This window comes from Pipistrellus kuhlii, unplaced genomic scaffold (assembly GCF_014108245.1).
Source record: "Pipistrellus kuhlii isolate mPipKuh1 unplaced genomic scaffold, mPipKuh1.p scaffold_m20_p_3, whole genome shotgun sequence".
NCBI classification, from domain to species: Eukaryota; Metazoa; Chordata; class Mammalia; order Chiroptera; family Vespertilionidae; genus Pipistrellus; species Pipistrellus kuhlii.
The window spans coordinates 172,622,958-172,631,502 of NW_023425529.1; the positions used below are offsets into that span (position 1 = coordinate 172,622,958).

At 40.2% G+C, this 8,545-nt stretch overlaps 1 pseudogene; it reads right to left on the reverse strand.

Annotated features, from left to right (window-relative positions):
* Positions 1-5,717: 5,717 nt before the first annotated feature.
* On the reverse strand, positions 5,718-6,269 carry LOC118729724 (annotated as a pseudogene).
* Positions 6,270-8,545: the final 2,276 nt, after the last annotated feature.

Here is an 8,545-nt window from a genome sequence, read left to right on the forward strand (position 1 = left end):
AGAGAACAGTATCGGGGTTTCTGAACATTTGGGCACATGATCTCATTGTACCACTTCAAAACATACTCAACTTATAAGAGATCTTTGAATACTTTTCATTGCACTTTAATTTCAGTTTTCTGTATGATCACCAAACCTGGTGAAGGGCTGAACCAAAGAGAAAATTTGAAAATCTCATTTGCTTCTTAACTGATGAGGCTTAAACTAGAGACAAGCTTTCCTTTTCTTAGGCCAATCCATGATCTTAGTCCCCTACGTCTTACACTCATTTCATTTCAAGAAAAAGTGAGCAAGGACATGGAAAAGAGAGTCCTCATTTAAAAAGTTTTATGAAATATCTTAAACATGCAAGTAGAGCAATATAATGAATTCCTATGTATCTATTACTCTGTTTTATCAAATATTTACATTCCGATTTTGCTCCAGATTTACTTTTCAAAAAAGGAAATATTACAGATAGAATTAAGCCTTCCCATTTACCCTTTCCCATTTGTCTCTTTAGTTTCCTCCAAAGAATAAATTTCAATCATGAATGATTCTATATATTGTTCCTTATTTATAACCATAGACATTATTTAATATTGTTTTGCAGTTAAACATTTACAGAGATGGAATATATATATATATATATATATATATATATATATATATATATATAATATATATTAGTATATATCATTCTACAAATAGTATTTTCACTCAATATTACATTTTTTTAAACATCCATATACTAAATCGTAAGGATAACTCTATTCTGGGTGAGCTTCAGATGTGGCTTCTCTGACAATATGATGCTCACAACATACTGCAATAGCATATGTCCAAGGAGCACTCACTGCAATGGATTCATCAGCTACCTCATTCTGTTCCTTATACTCTATCAAATGCCACCCTAAATCATACTGGCTTTTTTGGCTGCCATTCCACATTGGTGACTCATTCTGGGCTCATGCCAACAATAATTCTCAAGTGTTTTTTTTTTTACCTGTATCCTTGTTAAGCCCTGGCATTCTCAGCCTTCATTTTAACAGTTCTTGTCTTACTTAACTATAGGACATCATATTTGTACTCATTAAGTTTTATTTGTTTCAGTCTGCTGAAAATATTTTGGTTCTTGATTCTTTCAATGTACTGGAATTCACTTGGACATTACATAATCTGTGCACTGTATTTGTCTCCATCAAATTCATTGATTAAAATATACTCTGTGGTCTGCATAAGGAGCTTTGTGCTATACTTACTCACAGACACATTTTTTTTTCAAACTCATATTTTCAAAAAGTCATTCGAGTCATAAGGTCAGATCCTCTGACTATAAATCCATCTAAATGTGATAGTACAACCTCACATTTCTTCATCTTGACAAGGATATCATGGAAAACTTTATCAAATATCTTTCTAAATTTTAGGTAGATTATATCTATTTTTTTCTGTAACCTTAACAAATAAAAAAATGGAGCTACTTACTGATAGTATATTCCCAATGATCCTATGTTAGATTATTTTGCTGTGTCCCTTTGCAATGACTCTCCATCTACCTTTTAAAAAGTTTTAGACTTTTGCTCAGTATCTTAAAGTGACATACTGGTTTATAGATCAAGGGATTTACTTTTCTCTTTAACAGGAAATGAAATTCACTTGTAGAAAAGATGTAGGAAAAGAAACATACATAAATTACAAAAATTATAAAAATCATATGTTTAAATATATCAGAAATCTGTGGAGTCAATGAGGACTAGAACTACAATTTCATACTCTAACAAGCCTTTTCTTGAAAGAGTAGACAATTACCAACCATTTTCTTTCCTAGGGTCATTTAACAACATTGAAACCTACACAAGGATTGAGATTGGCTCTCGAAGAGGGACTATAATGGGAAAAGAGAAGGAAGCTGTGAAGTCAGCTGCTGATGTATTAGGAACTAGGGAAATATCAGATACGAGGTCAGTTTTTGCCATGTGTCCATTGTGATCTGAGGCAGCACTGGAGGCTGCGGAGACTAAGCTGGAAAAGCAGATTTATATTTAAAACCTGCAATAATGCAAATTGAACCCTCTTAGTATGTCCATGCTAAGAAGATAGAGATCTACAAGTAGCTTAAAAATACTCTAACACAGTCTGAACACAGACCAATTCATAACTAGATTGAAGTGGGATGCCCTTCAAACTTCTTTCCTAACAGAATACACTGAGAACCTTCTTTAATGAAAATAGCATCACCTACACTCTCCATGGTTCTTTTATACACATTACCTGTCATTAAATAGAAAATAGCTAGGTACATGAATAGTTAGAAAAAAATAACTAATAATCAAAAGTGGGGGAGGGGAGAGAGAAAATAATTCAGAGATTAACCAAAATAAACACTTAATACTTTTATGAAACAATCAACAAAATAGAAAGGTAACCTATAGAATGGAAAAAGATATTTCAATACAAGATTAATATACAAAACACATGAAGAATTCATATAAACCAATAGCAAAAAAGAATCCAATTTAAAAATGGGCAGAAAAATTGAACAGATATGGTTCCAAAGAAGATATACAAATGTCCATCAGGTACATAAAAAGATATTCAGCATCACTAAATTCTGCTGTTTTTAACAACATTGGTGGATCCTGAGGGCATTGTTAAGTGAAATAAGTTAGACAAAAAAAGACAAACACTCTATAACTTATATGGGGTTGGGCAAAAGTAGGCTTACAGATGTTTGAATGGAAAATAACACAATCCTATCTAATAAAAGAGTAATATGCAAATTGACCATACCTCCACTCCACCCACCAGCCATGCCCACCAGCCAGTCAGGAGTGAGTATGCAAATTAACTCAACCAAGATGGTTGCAGCCACAGAGCAAGTAGGAGACTTGGGTTTCCTTGGCAATGGAGGAAGCCAAGTTCCTGACCTGCCTTGACCTCCACTCAAGGCTACAAAGTTTGAATTATAGAAGATAATTAATAGCAGATAATAGGGCCTCTGCTTGGGTTGCCAGGAGGTGTGGCTAGCCTGCAAACCACCACAGGCCCTTCGCCCAGGCTTCCCCATACCCCAAGGGAACCCCACCTTGATCCAGGACACCCTTCAGGGCAAACCAGCTGGCCCCCACCTGTGCACCAAGCCTCTATCCTATCTAATAAAAGAGTAATTGCAAACTGATCATCTCTCCAATACACAAGATGGTTGCCCCCATGTAGTCAAAGTTCCTGCCCCTATGAGAAAACAAGATGGCCATCAGGGGAGGGAATCTGGGCCTGAAAGGGAGGGCAGTTGTGGGCAATCAAACCTGAAGGGGAGAGCAGTTAGGGGTGACCAGGCCAGCAGAGGAGGGAAGTTGGGGGGCAACTTGGCCTACAAGGAAAGACAGTTGGAGGAGGGGAGGGAATGACCCAGGCCTGCAGGGGAGGACAGTTAGGGGTGACCAGGCCTGCAGGGGAGGGCAGGGATCCTACAGGGATCAGGCCTAAATGGGCAGTTGGACATCCCTCAAAGGGTACCATATTTGAGAGGGTGTAGGCTGGGCTGAGGGACACACACCCCCATGCACAAATTTTGTGCACTGGGCCTCCAATAGCTAATAACACTGAATTATGTTCCTAAAAATTGCTAAGAGACTAAGTCTTAAATGTTCTCACCACAAAAGAAAATATGTAACATGAGGAAGGTATAACACTGTAGTGGCAACCATTTTGTGGTAATATATAACTATATCAAATCAATAAGTTATATACCTTAAACTCACACAATGTTATTTGTCAATTATATCTCAATAAAGCTGGAAGAAATTAATAAATACTTTTAAAATACACATGAACATTTACCAAAATAGATACGGAATCATAAAGTAGTCTCAAGAAATTTCAGAGGACTGAAATCAAATAAAATGTTTTATCTGATCACATTGGAATGACAATGAGTCACAATGAAGTAAGAGCAATAATAACTAGCATGTGCCATGCAGCTAAAGCAGTGCTTAGGGAAATTTTTTATCTTTAAATGGATATATTAGGGGAAAGTTGAGAATGAGTGATCTAAGCTTCTAACTCAAGAATCTATCTAAAAAAAAAAAAAAATAGCAAAATTAAACCTAAAGGAAGTAGAGGGAAGCCTATAGTGAAAACAATAGCAAAAATCAATAAACAGAAATGAGATATAAGATAAAAATTTAACAAAGACAAAGTTCTTTCTTTGAAAAGATTAATGGAATTCATCAATATCTAGTAAGATCACTTAGGAAAAAGAGAGCAAAAGAGAAAAAGAGAGAGAATGAATACAAATTACCAATATTAGGAGTAAAAGACTGACTTTGTAACAAATCTTACCCATTAAAAGTACAATAATGGAATATTGGAAGCAACCTCATGCTAATGAATTTGATAACATAGATTATATGAGGAATTTTTTTTGAAAAATAGTATTTGCCAAAACTTATCTAAGAAGTGATAGGAAATCTATTAGTTTACTATCTATTAACATAATTGAGTTAATAACCAAAAGCATTCCCTCAGAGAAAATTCCAGGCCCCAATGTCATCCATGATAAATTCTATCATAAATTTAAAGAAGAAATATTACTATTCCTACACACACTTTCCAGAACCAGAGGAGAAAATACTTACCAATTCATTTTATGCAACCAGCTTAACCTAATACAAAAATATGACAAGACAAAAAAAATACAAGCTGATATCCCTCATGAATATCAATGAATTATTAGCAAAGTGAATCCAGCAATGGATAAATAGATAATACATCAGGATCAAGTGGAAACTTCATAGTTGCAATCCTCTATCTGAATGTTCTAGACTGTAGCTTCCTTCAATCTTTAATCCCAACCACAGAGGTTGCAATTTCTAATTTGGGGCTACCTCAAGGTCACCTTTTTTGTGACACTGTATCCTCTATTTAAAATATACAGTATGGCCTGTTTCCTCATTAAACCCTATCTGATAAGCAGTTATATAAGAAGGTATACTTTCCTTTGTCATTGATACTTAACATATAATTCTTCCTCTACCCCAAATACCGTCTACTGCCTCTATTCCCCAAACTCCTCATACACAGAGCTCACCAGCTAATATTTACATCTCCCTTTGAATTCAGCCTCAAAGTCATGTTCTCAGAAAGTCCTTCCTTTCTAATATTCCATAGCCCTGTGTACTCTCATCATAACCCTTACCACGCTGAATCGCCTATTACCACACTGAATTGCCTGTTAGTATTAGAGGTAGATAGATAGATAATATATATATATATATATATATATATATATATATATATATATATATAATATAGATCATCTATGTAGATATAGAGATATATTCTATCATAGAATATACAGACATATTATATAAAACTAGAGGCCCGGTGCACAAAATCTGTGCACGGGGGCAGGGAGGTGTCCCTTAGCCCAGCCTGGAACCCCTCAAGGGTTGTCCACCTGGTTGGGCATCTCTCTGGCCCAGAGCCTCTGTCTTGCATCCTGCAAGCCTGGCCCCAGGCAGAACAGGCCACCCTCAGGATTACTTTGGTCTCAGCCCTTGGTCCTGGGTTTCATCATCCTGTGTTTCTTCCCCTGGTATGGCTGATATGAATTTCACAGAACAGGCCAACCGATGCTGGCTGTGCTGAGCCTCATTGAAGAGTTCTTCATGCAGCAAGGAAGAGTCTCTGGGAACAACCTGCTCCTCCCTCTCCCCATCTCCTCCTTGTCCGCTTCCTCCTCTTCCTCCTCCCAGCCCATGGTCACTTCTTCTCCAGCTGCTCCAGCAGTGGGTTGCCTTCTGAGTTGGAGGTCTTAATGCTGTCGGTCCTGACAATGCAAGTGGGGCAATGCCAGTTGAGCATCAGGATGAGCTGCTGCCACTTCTGCTTCAGCTCCTCAATCTGGGCTTTCAGCTCTGCATTCATGCGTTCCAGCTGCTCAGATTCCCGCTGTAGAAACTCTGTCTGCTCGTTCTTCTTGTTCCAGCATCGGGCTGCCACCACTTTCACTTTGTTCTTTTCTCAGTGACTTTTCCTCCTCTCCTCTTCCTCATCTAGCTCACTTTTTACAGGTTGAGGCCTCTTGCCCAGTTTCACCTCCAGGAAGTGCCAGAGGGTGATCTTGGCCCCAATGTTGTGGAAGTCAGCGTATTTCACCTCCTCTGCAGTAAGGGCCTAGCTGGGGAGTCCAGTCAGGGGCTCCAGCTTTGGCAGAGAGCCCGCAGTCACAAAAGGTCTAGGATTTGCCCAGCCAACATAGCAGGAGGAGTGGCAGTCCAGCGCATCCTACAGGCTATGGCTATGGCAGGCGGCCTCGGCCTCCCTCTTTGAGGCAATAATTTTGGGGCTCCAAGATGAATCTCCCAGCAGAGGGCTCCAGGACCCATCATGGCCTGGGCCTCCCTCTTTGGGGCAATCCTGGGACTAAGGCAGCCCCCCACCTATTTCATGGCACCTGCCTTGGCTGGCCTGGCAATTATAGCTAATTCAGAAATCAGGCTTTTAGAGACATAGAGTTACTAATTCATTAACAGTTTTATGTTAGTGAATTATGCCTGTTCATTTAATGCAGCTTTGTGCAATATAAAAATATCTACCAATATAAATGTTCCAACAAAAAGCCCATGGTCACAGCCATAATTACAATAAAATGAATGAGGTCAAAATTAATTTCTACTCGATGAGCATAAATTGTTCATCAATCTGGACAAGTGGGAAGGCCCTGGCTCTTTCCCAGGCTGCACCGGCATCCGACGAGCTGTTAGTTACTGACCTGCAGCGGGGCCCTGCTCACCACCACGCTTGCCCTGCCACATGGGAGAGAAGGGAGTCCAGCTAAAAAGGCCCTGGGCTTTGCAGCTGCTGGCTCAGAGCCTGATGCTCGTTGCAGAAGAAATGTATTAGCCCAGCCCCCATCCTTCCCTCTCTGTGAGGACCCCTTAGCCACCTCTTCCCAGTGACCTCATGCACCCTTGCTGCCTGTATGGCTCCCTTGACATGTGGGTGTCCTTGGGTTGTTATTTTCCTGCTGAGTGCTTAGATCATGGCTCCCAAACCCTCTCCCCTCACCTCGCCTTCTCCAAAGAGGAATCTATTAAGCAGTTAGAGATGATTGATGAAAGCACACTAAAGGGCCACCATCAAGATGCTCAACAGAGGTGATAGCCAAGGCAGAAAGAGATGGGAGAAGCTGAGCAGAGGCCCCAACCCAGAAGGCATCCTCTCCTCTACCAAACCCTCCCCATGCCGTTCATATACAGTATTGGTACTTGGGTGTTGAAAATAACTCCTATAAATGCTATCCCCAATATAAATTAGGCCTCACCCTTATTTTTTCCCCCCACAGAGATATAATACTTATTAGCATTGTAGCCTGCTATTGCATAATGCGTTGTATGTTTACTTCTATAATAGCTTTTCCTCTCTAAACTCTAAGCTTTATGAAGGCAGAGTTTTTCTGTTTGTCTCTGCTGTACTTTTAGCACAGGGCCTGGCACACAGTAGGTCCTCAGTATTTGCGCAAAAATGGATAGATGTGTGAGTCCTAAGGGATCCTTGCAGCACAGCCTTAGTGGGGCCTTTGATGGGAAGTTCTGAGAGGCTATTTGGGGTACAGATGTGGCTGAGAAGCCCTTTCCGGGAGACAGCTTCCCTCCTAGCAACAAGAGTGTCTGAGGTTAGGGCCAGAGGAGATTAAATTAAAGATCTAACTACCCAAGGATTTACAGATGTGTGACACATAAGGACACAAAAGCAGAGATAGTTAAGTTGGGTTTTTTTTTTTTAAATTATTCAATAGTTTGTATATCCACAATACTGGGAAAGAGGTGAAGATTCAGGGTAGAAGCTCGAGTAAGGAATAAAGAAAGTACACTTGCTTGAAACATCCCCTGTATATTTGAAGATCCTGCATTTGGAGCATGGAATACAGGAGATTTGACTTATCCATCTAAATATATCTATCTAAATAAGACAAGTTTCTTGAGGGAAGGAACTCTGTTTTACACTATAGGGTAGGGGTGTCGAACTCAATCAGAGAAGGGGCCAAAATCTAAAATCCAGCCTAAATCGCGGGCCGAATGGTTTACTGAACAGTCATAAACTGTCATTGTGATGGAAACGCAGCGGAGTGCAGTGATGACAGCGCGGTGCGGGCCACATTGCAAGGCCTGGCGGGACGGATTTGGCCCGCGGGCCTTGTGTTTGACACATGTGCTATAGGGCCTTCCTTAAATCACTTTATTTAATCATGGTTTACTTCCATAAAAAGTATCCTATCTAATAAAGAGGGAATGTGCTAATTGAACCTTATATGGTCACAAAGATGGTAGTGCTCACATTCAATAAGGAGGGAATATGCTAATTGACTGCCATGACTTCAAAGAGGGTGGTATCTATAGCCACAAGATGGTGGCACCCAGGCCCCTCAGCCCCGCCAGGGCAGCAGGCATGAGGCAAGACTGGGTCTGACCCCAGGTAGGTCTGGCTGCTCCACACACCTGCCACCAGAGCCCCCAGTCCCTTCAGCCCTCTAGCCACCAAGGGCCAGCCTGAGGTGCAG